We start from the raw sequence: 18,322 nt of genomic DNA on the forward strand, positions 1-18,322 counted from the left end.
GTCTGTGGGTAGCAAGGAGCGCATGATCACAAAGAGAGCCCAAACATTATTGCCCCCCCTCCTCTCGCCTCCTCCGCCTCCTCCTCGTCCTCATGACGGACAGTAATTGGTGTTTGTTTGCTCTCTTTTCTCCCTCTCTTATGTCGTGGGGTGGTAAAGAGTGCTATTACTGTCTGTCAGCTGATTAGTATGGCTCCTCTGCCTCTTCCAGCAGCTGTCAGGACTGCCTAATGAGAGGAAACTTGAGCAGAGACGAGAGAGGCCTGCACACACACACAAATTTAAACAGGCACAAAGTGAGAGATAGACAGATTAATTTGATGTGTATAGTTATTTCTCCTAAACATTTAGCTATAGTCAGAATAGATAAAGATAAAGACTATATGGCCAAATTTTTCATGGTGTGGGGTAGGTCCATTAGTAACAATTACGGGAAATCTTAAAGGATAGGTTCACAATTTTTCAAGTCTGTCTTAAAACAGCAGTCCGGTGCCCAAATGAACATTGACAAATGTTGTTCTTGCTGTAATCATTCCTCCTGCTCCTAGTGGCTATTAATAGATCCCTTCATAATGCACTCTCAATGTAATCTACAGCCCTCCTTTAAAGCAAAAATGTATTTTAAAGTTAATTTGAAGCTTCTGCCATCCACATTAGTCAAATCAAGTCAACATCTTTCAAAGTTACTGTCTATTTAGTGCCAAATTCCCTCTTTTTATTACTATCCTTCCACTGCAGCTGAGCAGTACCCTTTAATGCTATAGCATATAATGATATTTTAGACAATAGTGTTCTTCCAATTTTATGGAAACAGTTTTGGGGAAAACTCGTTCTTGTTTTGACATGAAAATACCCCCATGCACAAAGCCAGGTCTGAGTTAGATGTGGAAGGACTTGACCGGCCTGCACAGAGCCCTGACGTCAACTGCATCCAATATCTTTAGGATGAATTGGACCTGGCCTTTACTGCCCAACATCAGTTATTGACCTCACTAATGCTCATGTGGCTGAATGGGAGCAAATCCTTGCAGCTGAAAGCCAACTCAGAAGAGTGGAGGCTGTTATTGCAGCATGTTAATGGTCATGGTTTTGGATTGAGCTGTCCACATACTTTTGGCCATGTAGATATAGCTATATAGCTATAAACAGAAAAAACAGATATAAATATCATATAGATACTTACTCCCCAAACATGAAATTAAATAAAAATCATTTGAGTCATATCATCATTTTCCTTGTTTAAGTAAAAGCGGAAAATGTATGAGGGACCAGAACAAATCCCTAATGGATCTCGCAAAATTGCTCTCCTAATACATCAAGCATTCACACCAACCCTTGACAACTCTATCTTCCTCACATCTTAATGCACCCCAAAGTCCTCAGGGCACCGGGAAAATTAACCATTTAATAGCAATAAATAACAGATTCTGACTCAAGGGGACTTCAGATCAGCCTCTCTCTCTCTCACACACACACACACACCCAAACACACACACACACAAATACTGTCCTCAAATAGCTAGATTAACATCAAAAAGCCCAATCAAATGTTTTATGGCTGGGATAGCACACCATATGTGATGCCCATTTTTTCCCTATTCTCACAGTCCACATCCAGACTTCAGGCTTCTAGGATGTGACATCTTAATGGAAACTTGTATTTAATGGTAAAGGTAACACACGCAGTTTGTTATTTGGAGGAAACAAGCATTTTAATCAAGAGCTGCAACAATTAGTCAATTAATCAGTTAGTTGCAAAAATGAAATTAATCGGCAACTATGTTGGTAATTGATTAAACATTTTGAGTCATTTTTTAAGGATATTTTCAGATTCCAGCTTTAAAAAATGTGAATATTTTCTGGTTTCTTTAGTCCTCTTTGATAGTAAACAGAGTATCTTTGGGTTGTGGACTGGTGCTCGGGACAAAACAGGACATTTGAAGACAGTTTTTTACCATTTTCTGACATTTTATGGACCAAACAACTAAGCAATTAATCAAATAAATAATCAACAAATTAACTGATAATGAAAATAATTGTTAGTTGCAGCCCTATTATTATCAAACATCTTCATATCCAGAGAAATAACTGACAAACAGATATGATACTGTACAAAGGTTACCTGGAGGGCTCTGTAGTGCAACCACAATGATTCTCTACTATTTTAGTCTCGTTAAGACCACCCAGCACTCTTACATGCTGGCGTTTATCTTTTCTGTCAATAACATACCCATATATGCCTCTTACTTCTTCCCTTGTTTCTCTCTTTTTCCCCCCTCTCTGATGATGTACGCTGTTACAGGCCCTTGTATTAGTCAAAATGTGAGCATTGATTATTTGTAAAAACATGAGTGCAAATCAAATCAACATTGCGCAGGGACAGATGAGAGCTGCCTACCTGTGCACATGCAGGAAAAGGAGGGGGGGGGGGGCAGTTATTGACCAATTGATTTGATGTGAAGAAGGGGCATTCTTTTCCCCGCAGTGGAAAGACCTTGACTGTACGGCGAGCAATCACTCCCCCACCTCACCTCCAACTACAACTACCTCTAACACCCAACTGTGTCCTCAATCTCCACTGTAACGGGCCCAGGTATGCAACTTTTCCGTCAGCACCGTTATGTATTTGGCTTTCTATTTCACTTTAATAGGGGAGAAATTGGCAACATATTCTTTTACAGCCCCCTGGCACCATTAGAAAGCCTGCTGTCATTTGGATTATTTATGAAAAACTATTTCATGCTTACTTACATTTGCCGCTTATTTTCCCCCAGTGTGACCTGCAGCAGATTTAGTTCCATTTCGAAAGCCTTAAAGCCAATTCTTTATGTCTCCAGGTCAGCCTTCTCGATTGAGCCAAGATTGAAATACCAGTGTGTAGTGGGAAAGGTATGGCAAGAGGAAACCAATAGTCTTTTATTGTGTAGAGGGCTATAGTGAGGAGAAAAGGAAGGGGGATATTGAAAGAGGAGGAAACGATAGAGGGGTGAGAGCAAGGGGGGAAAAGGGGGTGATTTTTAGCTTGATATAGAGCTGGAGACACCTGCAGAAATAAGAGGCAATGCAAAGGCAGCAACAAAAGTTGAGGAATGAATAGGCCACAAACATCCAGCTGCTCCTGAGCAGCAAAGACAACAAAGAGGGGCCAAGAACTGAGTCAGCAAATTGGCATAGAAAGTACAAACACAGAACACATAAAAAGGAAGTGGTCTTAAATCTACAATATTTTATATTTCATCCAAAAACATGTCAAATACCGTCGTTTGGGTGGTGTTTTACAAGGACTACAATGATAAAGTTTACTGGAGGTTTTTGTTTGTGATTTTTTTTCTCTAGAATCTATACTCATATCCTTGTCTGTACAAGAAAATTGGCAATCTTTGTCTTTCAACATATCAGATAAATCAAAATAAACTTCCCCACTAAGGAGCTCGACAGGCCAGGACAAAGCAGTCACACTCCCCTTTGGAGCATGCATCTATACTCATAATCCCATACTGTATGAGATGGGGTCTTTCACTCCTCATTGCACACACACACACACACACACACACACACACACACACACAAACACACACACACTTTTGATCTGGGTTTGGCCTGGGCTTTATACAGTGACCCTAATAAACTGCGGCGTGGCCGGGCAGGTTTGTCACTGTCACAGGTAAATGATGTAATTAATGAGTGTGTAGCGGAGTGGATGGGAGCCGGGGTGTTAGCTTTTAAACACCTCTCCAGCTGACTGGGTTTGGGGAGGCCCAGCTGGACACAGCCAGCAGATCGATACGGGGTCAGGGGTCAGTCAACCCTCCCATTATGGCCATTGTAGCTCCCATCATCGTCTGGCTAACGATGCCTGCAGGAGGGCCGGAGACAGAGCCACTGCAGGGAGAGGAAGCAGCTCCTGGAGCTTGGATCTGAGGCTGATGTAAAAACAAACTACATGTAATCTGTGTTAATATTGTTTTTGTACCTATTTGTATTGAGGAGTATTGTAAAAGACAATAACAAGCATGTTTGCTGTGGTTTGAGACGCTACTTACTCTGCTACTGAGAAATGTGGATCAGTTTGTTGGGTCACACTTGGTTGATAATGTGACATGTTTGGATTTTCACACACTGAAACTGAACAGCATAAATCCAGTAGTATGGTGGAATATTTCCTCATGTTGTTAGTGCAGTTTTCTCTGTTTCATGATTTTTTTTTTTATGTATGTGTGTTAAAACGAGACAGATTATGACAGATTGCTCAACTAGTATCAAGAAAATGAGTCTTGATTCTGCAATTAGTTGACTTGATTGGAAGCAGGTGAAAAAAATATCACCCCATAATCAGATTTATTTCATTTTTCAATAATTCAAAACATGATTTTCTAAATAAATAATAGTCACTATTTAAGATGAAGATAGTAGATGATAGTAGAAGTACCGGAGCTGAGTAGCTGCATGTCACTGTTATCATTTGTAAAGTGCAGATTTTCATAAATTCTGTAAAATGGAAAAAATTAAAAACTATATCTGCAATGATGGCCTCTGGGCTGGCTGATGTCAATAATATCACTGACTGGAAAAGGACAAAGAGAACAGCAGGGTGCCAACGGAAATTGTTCTTGGTCAGACTGGTTTGATCAATACTATGAGTCTATGTACATCTGGGGGATTTAAGTTTATCTGGAAAAACAAAAATCAGCACCGCACAATATCTCTCCACGTACAATGGAAAAACTGTAACATACTATCAGGAAACAAAGGCATATTCTTCCCTTATAGGTTTGTCAATATTGCGCTGGTAAGACAGTTACTTAGTTCTGAGGTGTTATATTGAAATATCCTGAACTTCTGGTGTGTATATTCTGTTACTGCAAAAGAATTTGATATTATAACAGTTATCAAACGCTGAATCACCCCTTTAATGTTTTGCTTCGGTTTCAAATTAGACCTCATTCAGTAAAATATGCTTGTTTTTTGTTTTGTTTGTTTGTTTTTACCTTATCCTGTAATCCGGTACAGATTTGTCTCAAATATTTAGTGGGAAAAAGTTTGAACACTACCATTAGATTAGTCAATTATAAACAAACTCAAATAGGTCTGTTTCTAAATACGCCTTAGTTTCAATCCAGCAAAACATTATTTGCAGAAAACAAGAAAAGACGAACATCAAAATACTTGCTATAAATAGTTGTAACTCTTTCTGTGATTTTAATGTTGACATGTTTGTTTTCTAGAAAATGTCTCCAGATTCATTAGCTGTAATATTACTGTTTAGAGTGATGTTTATTTTTTATATCTAAAACAACAACAAAACAATATAACCTCGTCATTTCTTGTAATACTCCTGAAAAGCTATGTTTGACTGAACTGAATTAAAGCAATATTTCCAAACCATTCTGCTGTTCTTAGTATTACATTTTTTATGATAATTATCTGAGGAATGTTTTTTCTCTTTTATGAACCCCAGGCGTTTTGTTTTTATTCCTCTCTACAATGTAACTGTAAAATTTGCAATTTGTTGGTCAGCAATAAAACTAATAAAATTTCAAAGAATTTCAAGAGTTTGGCCTCAAAAGGGCAGAGGTTTCATTAATCTAAAACTTCCCTCACATTAGCAGCACTATCCATTGCAGGACACTCTTAACTCCGACTCAATAGCCACTCCAACAGATCCATACGGAGATCAAAACTCAGCAGCTCATTCAAAGTGTGCCTCACATTTTCTTGGAGCTTTGAGTTTTTATCCTGTAGGTGCCCCCAAGGAATACCGAGCCAGTTTTGTTCGTGATGTTGATACATTATTAATATTACAGCAGGGGAGCATGGGAAATCGTTCCTGGCCAGATTGGGTTTGATCAATATTCTCAAAGGGCAGAAGCCTCATTAATCTAAAACTTCCCTCACATTAGCAGGACTGTCCAATTCAGACCACTCTTTACTCAGACTCAATAGCCACTCCAGCAGATCCATACAGAGATCAAAACTCAACAGCTAATTTGGAGTGCGCTGGAGTTTTTAATGTTGTGAGCTCCCCAAGGAATACTGAGACCAGTTTTGTTCACGATACTGACGCATTATGATTACTAAAGGGATTCTTAATGTGCAAAAAGAAAAAGTAAAAACATGTCCACTCTTCAGAAAGTAACCAAATATATCCTTGTTTGACTGTGAATTATTGAGTTTATTCAGCACTTTGTGGAAGAATTTCATGAACATAAAGGGGTTAGTCTGTTATCCTACAATTTAAAATTACAAACCAATTACCAAAGATTTTGCTAATTCTTCTTTCATTAAACTCAAAATCTGGGTGTCCTCATTATGGCACAGAAAGTTGATGTGTATAATGTAGCACCTTTCAACAACAAGGTAATTCAAAGTGCTTTACTTAAGACATAAAAAGGCAATAAGACACAATGTTAAAAGAAACACAAGGTAATAAAGTGACAGATAAACAGGATTTTTAAGGAATAAAATAGAAGATAAAGAATAAGGTAAAATGTAATTAAGTGTAATTAATTTATTGATGTTCATATTTTACGCAGTACTCGTAAAATGAAGTGGGAAAAGTAAATGAAGAGTAGAGCTGAAATGATTAGTTTAGTTTTTAGTCTATTTTGATGATTGATTAATCATTCGAGCCATTTTTCAAGCAAAAATGCCAAACTTAAAGAATAATTTCACAAATTTTCAAACTTGTCTTAAAACAGTATTCAAATGCCCAAATGTACACTGAGTTTTTGGTTTCCTCCATCACTTAGCCTACACTGAAATCACTTTAAGAAGGGATATTTTGCAGCCAGTATGGACAGGACACCAATAATCCTTTTAATGTCAGCTAAAAAAAAATGTAAGCTATCCTTAAATATTTTTGGGCTCTGGACTGTTGGACTGACAAAACTAGCAATATGAAAACATCACATGGACTCTGAACTACTTTAATACACATTTTTCACTATTTTCCTACATTTCAAAGACCAAACAATTAAGTGAGACTAAAAAAAAAAGAGATCTTGTTTTGTTTTAGTCAAAACTATAAAGATGGCTAAGATCAGTACTGACTGTGTACAGCGTGGCAGACATGCTGAGAGTTGATACTCTTCGTGTGACCACGACCCATTGGTGTTTAAGGATGTGCCAGTGGGCGCACTATATTATCTTCTCATGGACAGGCTAATCCATTACCAGCCTTCTTGTGGTGCGAGTGAAATGCTCATATTAGGGCAACTGTGCGTTCAGAGGCATCATTCAGGACAATGAGCTATAGCCAGAGAGTGACAAGCTAGAAAAATGTCCCCACTTTTCAGGCTGTACAAATGACGTTTGGCCACGATAACTCACAACTGGACACTTCATTTCAAGTCGGGAGCTAGCTGGCCAGTCAAAAGCTATTATACCATCTTCTTTATTTGTAGCCCATGGTTTTGGTAGTCGGACCCTCAAATAAATACTGCTAAAATGCCACTTCAGTCAAAAATATTGGCCAATTCTTTCTGTCGTGACTGGCTCCGGATGGCAACCTGTTTCTGATGGTATAAACCTTTAAGAGTCAGGTGGTCGGGGCAGCCGGCATCCATCAGGCCCAGTAGCATCAGGAGTTAGTCTTGGATATATATGCAAGTGAATGGAAGTGACCAATGCTGCTGATCCCTTGCGGCCATTCTCAAAGCATGATAGTCAAATGAATTGATTACCAATTTATCACTGGGGAATTGCTTGCTTAGAGGAATAATCACTCACCGATAAAGAAGAAATGGCTATGAATACATTTCAAGGATGACAATCTTTGAGGAGTAATAGTATAATTTGTCACTTGTGACAGTCTATTTGATTGTTCCCGATATTTCAGCCTGGTGGAATATTGGACAGAATCACGCCGGGTTGTCAGAGCCTAGCTGAGGTGTGTGTGAATGCGTCGAGTGCTGCTTTAATACGATAATAAGGCAGTCAGAGGAACACTTAGACCTCCTAAGGTGACAGCAGCTTTATCGCGCATCGCCTCATAAAGTCCCATCATATCTGTTCACCACTATTATCAAATGGGTGTTTAGCGTGTTTCTTTGTGTGTGGGTGAGTGAAATAGAGAGAAAGAGAATGAATGAACAAACCATGTTTGTGTATGTGTGCTGAAGGTGATGACATGAGACACAAAAAGATCAGCATGAAAAGAGGGTGGGGAGAAATACTGTCGAACACAACAGATTTTGAGATTTTTGTGTGAAAAATAAGCCCATCTTGCCACGCTGAAGTGAAACATTTCTCTTTTTGCTCCTATTCCCTCCTAAAGCCCAGGCAGCTGTGGTCAAACTTAGGTCAATAAAATGTCTGTCTGTCCATTGAGTTGCCACATTTATCAAAAGATGAAAGTTTGTCTTTAAAGGAGAGATAGAATTCAGCGCAGAGAGAGTGGGCCCTTTCTGCGAGGCATGCAGGAAATTAATCAAGGAAATGGGGTTTTTGGTGTGCCTATATCACATCTAATCTATCCTTTGTCCACATGTAGCCGGCTCCAAGCCTCACCAATCAAGAGCGACACGCTGGCTTTATGAAAAGCCACTTGTTCCCTGCATAATTGGGGGGTCTCATTGCTGAGTTAAATGGGAGGTGGAGGTGGAGGGAGGGGCAGTCTTGTTTGCCCATGTAAAGTGTGATCCAGATAATAGCATTCTCAATTACATTCATTACAACGGCGCAAGGCGCGCCTGCAAGGAAATTAAGTGGTGTGAAGAAAGAAAAGCTTAATATATACCTCCTTTATCCTATCCCCCACCTCTCAGTTCTTTTTCAAATGCTCCACGTGGAGCAGGGGACCTCAAGAAAGAAACAGTCTCAGTAGAAAGAGAATAAATCTTGTCAAAGTCCCCCTTCACCTTTCTGCCTCCAAGAGGCTCCCGTCTACCGTTACTATGGCTGCACTTGTCTAGGATTAAAAAGCTTTTCCAGAGGGGTAATCTCTAATGCAGCTTTTACACAAGCCCAACAAATGACACCAAGTCTTAAAAAACTGCTTAAGACCTTCTCCAAATTAAATTCCAATTTCTTTCAGGAGAGGAGGAGCAAATGAATTGTCTTGTGTCGCGTTAAACCACAAACAGCCCGTAGATCAAGCGGTTAAGAGGAGAAGGGAACCTTTTCATTCAGGCCTTTTAAATGTGAATCAGAGCAAGTGGATAACAAACCTTCTCAAAAGACAGGTGTTGTCCCTAAGCCTATTCTACATGCAGCAGTGTGTGTATTCAAACCTGCTCATATAATTTGGATAGTCTTGTAAAGGTTTTGAGTTAAAGTCAGGCGCTTACAAATGTTAAGTATATGAATAATTGTATCAAAACAGTCAAAAAGTGTTTGATTTACATTATGTTATTACATATTACATAATTACCTCCATACCTTAAGGTAGCTAATTCAACATCCAACACAGTTTTTCACATAATAAATTTGTAGGAAGTCCTTTCTATGTAAGTTTCCATCAGTGTGACCACAGCATTATTGGGTGTAAATGCCAGCCCCAGTAATCCCTATTAGAGTATTACCTGCTCTCAGTCTGATTAATACATGCTCACTGCCCTTTAACAGAACTGCTTAATATATGGTGCAGTGGACATGTCATTAATGTAAAATTAAGTTTGACCAATTATTCCCCTTAAGTATTTTTAGGCTTAATAAATCCCTCTTTCACACCAAAGGCTGCAGCAGTTCTTACTGCAAGAAATACTTAGCAGAAAACACAACATAAGATTATTGTTTTAGTGATTTATATGATGAGAATCAAAAACAAAACTATTGTAACAAATGAGAGCACAGAGAAGTGTGCACTTTGTCTTTGCATGCCGACAAATCATTGTGGCTGTGTGTAAATTATTCAATAGGATCTGGCCCCAGTGGAAACCTGAGCATAATTAAATTGCAATAAAATAACATTAGTGTGGACAGGCTGTTCGAGCTGTTGGAAAGTGATGTAATTGGCTGCTCCGGCGGTCATGGTTCAACTGATGAGGTCGACTGTCATGTCTGCCCAAGTCCTGTTCTTGTTGTCTCAGGGGACAGACAAGTGACACAGACACTAGCTGTCTGTACACTGAGCATCCTGTGACTGTACACAATGATAGCACGGCCATGATCTGTGTAATCTTGATTACAGCTGCAACGAGTAGTCGATGCACGATTAGTCGATTGACGGAAAATTAATCGGCAATAATTTTGATAATTGATCAGTAGTTTTAGACATTTTTTGGCTGGACCGCAACAGTAGGGTCAGTGCCACAGTGTATGAAGTTAGCAGTGCAGTGTGTGTACAGTTTAGGCTATTTTTTCAGACGAGAATAGTGCTACTATTACCGAGCGAAGTATACTGTTTTATGACACTTACGTGAGCGGAGAGGATCTGTGTGCCGTAACCAGTGTAACTTCTTGTCAATTTCCATACGTCAAATGAAGTTGGTTCTCGCAGTATCTACATGACACACCATAGACCGTAAAAAATATGGACGTACTCACCGTGTCGGTCGTCACCCATTGGTTTGTGGACTGCCGTTTTGAAGTATGGATGTACATCATGGATGTATACAGAGATGTACATCCATGTTTTGAAGCCTCGAGTTTAGCTATTAGACCGCCGCCATCTTTGATTTTTGGAGCCAGATGGAGCTGATCCTAGCGCTAGCTGCTAACTTGGTTAGCACGGTGCATTTACAGCCTATGGTTAACGTTAACTGTAATAATGCTAATGCTAATGCTAATTTTCGCTAGCGAAAAACATGCCTAAAACCATTAAAACAAAATGTACTTACCGGAAAAGCCGAACAGCCGACTCCTTCGAAGGTTATCACAGCCAAACGCTGAACAAGACGTTTTAGGCAACCAAAATGTGATTAATTAACTTCCATAAGCGGCGCACAACACAAGTAGCGGCAGCGACATCTGTGCCCTCTGCGAGTCTGCGGTTGCTATGATTACGTTACGTAACGTAACCAGCGTTGTCGCCGTGGTAGCGACTTGTCAATCACAAGGCAGCCACGCCCTAACGCATACGCTGCTTTATTGTCTATTTTACTTTAAATGGGATCATAGTTTACAAGATGAACATCAGGTTGTATTGCAGAACTAGCGATTGAGACCAAAAAAGCATTAGGAAAGTGTTTACTGGGGTTTTAAATCAAGTGAGAAGTAGGGTCATTTTCTCATAGACTTCTATACAATCGGACTTCTTTTTACAACCAGTGGAGTCGCCCCCTGCTGGCCATTAGAGACAATGCAGGGGGTTGTGGGTAGGTGAAATTATATTTAAAAAATAACCCAAATCTTAACACAGCCCTTCTTACAACAGCACCACAAAGTCTACACTCAAAATCTGGTGCAGTGTTTTTAAAGTATTTTAAATGTTTTTCTTATGTTTACAGCACTTGAGCATGAGTTACAAGTACTGTATGAAAAATGCTATACAAATAAATAACTTGAACATAAAAACAAACATCTTAAAAATGATGCAAGTGACATCCTCCAGTCTTTCATACACGGCCCAGTCATATATTAGGCTTTGACCTAGTCTTGTGAAGCAAACATTTGTGTGGAGCCTGCATAAATTGCTATTGTACCAAAAACCTGAAGTCTTTTAAACTCCCTACCAATGAAAAAAAAATTAAGGACTTTAAAAATGTTGTCTATATGATACAGTGTCCATGTGGTAAAAAAATATATAAATGAGACATCTTGTTCCTTTAAAGAGCGAATCACTGAACATAGGAGCTCCATTGAGAGGAATGATGTAACCAGTCCTGTTGCAAGACATTTCAATGAAAAGCAACATCACATTTCATCTCTATTTTTTATAGGCATAGAAGTTATTAAGTCAAGCCAAAGAGGTCAATTTTCTCAGGAAAAAGAGAGACGCATTTTGGATTTTCTATTTCAAAAGTTTATTTCCAGGGGGCATGAATGAGGACTTCTCAATTAATGAGTTTTTATAGTGGTTCTTAAATATCTCTCATTTATGTAGATTTATAAAAAAGTTTTTTTAATTAAAGTATTTTTAAAGTATGTCACATCAAATAGGCACATTTGGGGTTAAGGCCTCCTCTGTACAAACTGAAGCACCACCTCATAGTTGGATCAAATATGGTGTCACTCATCCTTATTGGACAATCTTCTTGCCTTTCTGCCAGTCTGGGGCGATGATTGGCCTGAAGCCACATGACCATATACCCAACCTATCTTTGCAGGTGCCCCATTGGCTGATATGTGTGTGGATGTATATGATTGGTTGTCTTTTATATATTTTTTTACCTTTTTGAATTTTTTTTCTGTTTCATACTTACCCTATTTGAAAGTTGTTTGTAATATGTTTCATGATGACCAAGTTGTTCTATATATACTACAAGTGTTGCTGGAGTTTCAACTTCTCAAATGTGAAGATTTCAAGCTTTTCTGTCATACATTACAGTAAACTGAATATCTTTGAGCTCTGGACTGTTGATAAGACAAAATCTTGATGAGTTACATCACAACTGATGAACATTACTACATCTTGTAGCTTTGTATCTCCTGTCATGTGGAGTATATGTGTGTCTCAGGACAGTGTGTGATGTGTATGATGGGAGGTAGCTGAGTGTTTCACCACTGAGGCATGTGCACCATCTAGTGTCCAGATGTTGAAATGTACTCACACAGAGACGAGCAACAGCAGGTGTACATACAGGATCAAATGCACCTGTCAAAAAAAGTTAGAATAGTATGTTTTAATGCTCTATAATTTCCCAAAATGACACACAAACACACCATACACAAGCCTGATTACTATATTATAATATAGTATAGATAGACGGATAAATTGTCAACAGCAAACGAGTGACTCATGTTACACAGTTAAGAGTTCACTGGTAGCAGGTTTACATTACGGCTGTAACACTATTGCTCTGTCAGTGCAGTTGTAACGTGGTAAAAAGATACAGTGGCCTCACGCAACTTGGTCATTTATCATGTTCTCCTCCGTGTTTTTCCTACAACTTTGACACAAATAGGGCAATGTGATCTTCACCAAGGCACTTACTTGTAAATTATTGATTGTGATAAAACATGAATGAGTCAATAGCTTTTGAAAGTAATGCAATTGTTGTGCCTCATTTGCCACTTGCACATAATTGCAAGCTGTACATCTGTAAGTGTGTCATGTCACAGATGTCAATGGATAAGCTATCAGTTAACTTCATTAGCTGGCGGCGAGAGACGGCTGCTTCAAATCCACATATGTGTAAAAAGATGATCTGATGACAGGTGCATGTTGCAGGTGTCTCAGTCATGGTACAATTTTTGACAAATTATGAAACAATAACAATGTGTTTGATATTACAAATACATACAGCTTCATCTAAAATATGAGTTTCCAGAAAATAAATACTTGAACAGTTAAAAGCTGATACTGATCAGCAACTACTGGAAAAGACCTCATGATAAGAGCTGTGCTGAGAACTAAAATTGTGCTCTAATCAGGCTTTAAAGGATGGGTTCACAATTTTTCAAGTCTGTTTTAAATCCCAAATTAACATTGAAACAGGTTTTTCTTGCTGTAATCATTCCTCCTGTTCATACTGGACATTAGAAGATCCCTTCATAATGCACTTACAATGTAAGTGATGAAGTGGGACTATTTGTAAATGATTCATTATTTAACAAAAACTGTATCTTACCAAATCCTCTGTAGGACCTATAAGTCGACAGTCACAAGTTGATAACTTCGGATAACTTTGGTCTTCAGACAGGAAAATGTTAAGTAGGTATGGAGACAGAAAACGGCATTTAAGTTTTGGCATTGAAAACAAATCCTGAACTAAAAAAAGAAACATTGGCATTGAAACACTTGCATTGAAAAACGTTGCACTGAACTGGTCGTGTTCTGGCTCCATAAGTAGGTGCCTTGGTGATTTATATTGTACTCTGCAAATGTTTATTAATATTTTGTCCATTGTAGTGTAGGATGTAAACAATCCTCCTCACAGAAACCTGTGACCAAAACTGACGTCATATGTTTTCAAGTTCAAGTTTCAAGTAAATCTTTGAGTCGGGATGGTTTATATTTATCTTTATGTTCTTGTAGTAATCTAAAGTATAGCATGGGAACTTTATATTATAAGGATGTACATACAGGATAGTCCTCTTCTTTTTTAATAGCAAAACAGGAACAGACAAACGTGTTGTACTAAACCTGACGAACAGGTAACATGGAGTTGAGTACAGCTTTGAAAGATTTATGAGTATCAAAGGTGTAAGTTGTGATCAAATAATAGTGGTTAAATAAACATATTAATGTAAAAACAAAATTACAAAGTACTCAAAACAGTGTCAGAGGCTACCTACTACTATGCCAGAAGCCCAAAAAATGTTGTTGTTTTTTTTTTACAGAGGCAAAGTTTGTTTACAGCCACGTCAGTTTAGTCTGTGATAAACAAGCATTTTTGTGCCTGTTTTTTCCATCATAAATTAATGTGGGAGATATTTTTTTATCTTGAGAGCTCCGGGGTCAACAAATGTAACTGTGTATAAATAAAGATATACAATATCTCCATCTAGTGATTATACAGGTATAAGTATTCAGTTTATGATATAAAGACGTAGCACCATGGCATCTATGTAACTATTTTATATCAAATATAGAGCTTTGTTTTCTATAAATCTAAGATTGTAAAAAAAAACACTGGAAATCTTATGAGGGCAGCCATAGCTTAAATACACAATCACAATTTAAATATGACATTTCATTATAAATAAATGTTAACACTGTGGGTACTGTATACACTTAAAACATGCATGTTTTGAAGATTTTAAAGGACTAATGAAAAAAATTTCCATCCCCCTCAAACAGATATAGAAACAGACACACAGCTTCACATGTCACAGAATTATTTAGAATATAGCCCTCTGGACCTTCACATCTCAGGAACTTTAAAACATCCAATTTGATGTTTTGACTTCTTGTGAACATAACCAAACTAGTAATTTAATAGAAAAATATTTCTATTCTGAATGAACTTAAGAACACACTAAAATAAACACATTTCTGTTCAGGCAGTGCTGTTATTCATTCTTAAAACTCCTCGCCCTCCTCCTCTCCCTCACCCCCAACAGAGTCCAATCCAACCTCCTCATAATCCTTCTCCAGAGCTGCCATGTCCTCTCTGGCCTCAGAGAACTCTCCCTCCTCCATACCTTCACCTACATACCAGTGAACAAAGGCACGCTTGGCGTACATCAGATCAAACTTGTGGTCAAGTCGAGCCCAGGCCTCTGCAATAGCAGTGGTGTTGCTCAGCATGCACACAGCCCTCTGGACCTTGGCCAGGTCTCCACCAGGAACTACAGTGGGCGGCTGGTAGTTAATACCGACCTTGAAACCAGTAGGGCACCAATCCACAAACTGGATGGTGCGCTTGGTCTTAATGGTGGCGATGGCAGCATTGACATCTTTGGGCACCACATCACCACGGTACAAAAGGCAGCAGGCCATGTATTTGCCATGTCGAGGATCACATTTTACCATCTGATTAGATGGCTCAAAGCAGGCGTTGGTTATTTCTGCCACTGTTAACTGCTCGTGGTAAGCCTTCTCAGCAGAGATGACAGGTGCGTAGGTGGCCAGAGGGAAGTGGATACGGGGATATGGCACCAGGTTGGTCTGGAACTCCGCAAGATCAACGTTAAGGGCACCATCGAAACGAAGAGAAGCAGTGATGGAGGACACAATCTGACTCATCAGCCTGTTCAGGTTGGTATAGGTAGGACGCTCAATATCCAGGTTCCTACGACAGATATCGTAGATGGCCTCATTATCCACCATGAAGGCACAGTCAGAGTGCTCCAGGGTGGTGTGGGTGGTCAGGATGGAGTTGTAGGGTTCCACCACGGCAGTGGACACCTGAGGAGCTGGGTAGATGGAGTACTCCAGCTTGGACTTCTTGCCATAGTCTACAGACAGACGCTCCATCAGCAGGGAGGTAAAACCAGAGCCTGAGGACAGAGGAACAGACATTGATCAAATATAAGTAACACAGCACCCTATAGTGGGAATTAGAGCAGGGACCAACTGATTTATCACCAATTTGAACATAGAAATAAAATGTTACTTTACCTGACATAAGACACAATCAAATAAAAATGTGAAATTAAGCTTAGCTCTATGCACTTATTCTGTGAGCTGGCCAAAATACAAAACAAAGCTTTGCTGTTTGGTGACATTAAACTTCCTGCTCATTGGTATCTATAACATTATGCTCTGTCAAAGACAATTCCTTCAAGTAATGAACATTACTCTGCTAGCTTGATAGTTCTGTTTGCAGCTCAGTAGCCCCGGGGCTACAAGTTACATAGCCAATACAATGGAGGAGAATAGGATTTATGGGTCATGCTCACATCATTCGAAAAACATATCTTAAAAGTTCATTTAGTAGTGATGGATAATGATTTTGTGCCCTCTGCTGGCACAAAGGTAAACTGCATAATGTGAGTCTGAATTAATACACAGCATACTGTATATGTACTGTTATCACTTTCTTTATACATCAGTTATTTGGAATTGTCCCAGACTTTCAGTCTTATTAGGAAGAAACTCCCTCTGCTCTGAATTTACTCACTAGTTTACGGATCCTGTCCAGCACCAGGTCAATGATCTCTTTGCCAATGGTGTAGTGTCCACGGGCATAGTTGTTAGCAGCATCCTCCTTGCCAGTGATCAACTGCTCAGGATGAAAGAGCTGGCGATAAGTCCCAGTTCGCACCTCATCTGAAGACACAGGTTCGATCAGAAATTATTCAAAGGTTTGACTAACAAAATCAAGCTGTAACTATGGTTTCTATATTTAATCAAGAGTTTACCGATGACAGTGGGCTCCAGGTCCACAAAAACAGCTCTGGGGACATGCTTTCCAGCTCCAGTCTCACTGAAGAAAGTGTTGAAGGAATCATCTCCTCCTCCAATGGTCTTGTCGCTGGGCATCTGCCCATCAGGCTGGATTCCATGTTCCAAGCAGTAAAGCTCCCAGCAGGCGTTACCAATCTGGACACCAGCCTGACCCACATGGACTGAAATACACTCACGCTGGAGAACAACAGGCAATTTGTAACTTGACCTGTGACCTACTGAGGGATCGCAATTAAGGATCTCAAGGTGATACTGAAAATCATTTAACCTAAGCAGCCACATGTGATTCTTTTTGTGGTTTTTATGAGACAGTGCACCCTCAATGGTACAAAAACGTAGGAGAGACAGACAGTCAAGTTAATTTGTATAGCCCAATATCACAAATCACAATTTTGCCTCAGGGGGCTTTACAATCAGTAAAGCAATACAACATCCCTTATCCTTAGACCCTAGATTCCAATAATGAAAAACTCCCTAAAGCTCAAGACGAAGAACAGAGGAGGGATCCCTGTCCCAGGACAGACAGACAAGCAATAAGTTAGATGTTGAGTAACGTTATATATAATAGACCAAGAGAGCAAAATTACAGAAACACAGCATAGCCAAACAGGATGGCAAATAATTGATGGATTGATAACATCCATCTGAGAATGCTAAATTTCTAGAGCTATGAACCAAAGACTTAATTTACAAATTATTATTACTGATATTAACTTGTCTGGCCATTAAATGAGTCGTGTGTAACGTTAATAGGTACATTAATTTGCTAAATTAACACTTTTCAGTAGGGTTAATTGTTTTTTTTCAAAACTCGGATTTTAAAACGTCTTTAGCTTTGTGTCTGTTCAAGACATTTGTGACACACACTGCAAAGTACCTCCAACTAAGGACGTGACAACAGAACCGATTCCACAGTAACGTTACTCCCGCCATTGAGGATCCAACCGTTATTTGAGTTCCGCCATGTTGTCTATCTTTACAGCCACTATTACTAGCAGCCACAACTAACACTGAAACACCAAAAACACGATCGAACTAAGTTTCATTTACAAATTTACCAAACATGAAACTGCTATAGGTCATGCCTTAACGTTTGACTTTTCTTTCAGTTTACATGGCATTTCTTTCACTTGCTTTCACTTTGAAGCCAAATATTCGGCAAAAATCGTGCCAATTCAGTAAATTGATGGCTAGTTCAATCAGTCGTTGACGTCAATCGTAAACCTGGTTAAATTAACTACATAATACAACTACACATTCGTACTCACCATGTTTCTCAGGACTTTGTGAAGATAATGAAGACTTTGCTTGTTGGCGAATCGATTTAACGATAGTTGCTGCTACCTCGTTTTACACCACGGCCAGGCGGAGGTTTTATACTGGATTCTTCTGGAAAGGCGCCGATTAATTTGATTGGTTGGCAGCCAC

At 39.1% G+C, this 18,322-nt stretch overlaps 1 pseudogene; it reads right to left on the reverse strand.

The window, feature by feature from the left end:
* Positions 1-14,863: 14,863 nt before the first annotated feature.
* LOC122996788 lies at positions 14,864-18,263 on the reverse strand (annotated as a pseudogene).
* Positions 18,264-18,322: the final 59 nt, after the last annotated feature.

This window comes from Thunnus albacares, chromosome 14, assembly GCF_914725855.1.
Source record: "Thunnus albacares chromosome 14, fThuAlb1.1, whole genome shotgun sequence".
Classification (NCBI taxonomy): domain Eukaryota; kingdom Metazoa; phylum Chordata; class Actinopteri; order Scombriformes; family Scombridae; genus Thunnus; species Thunnus albacares.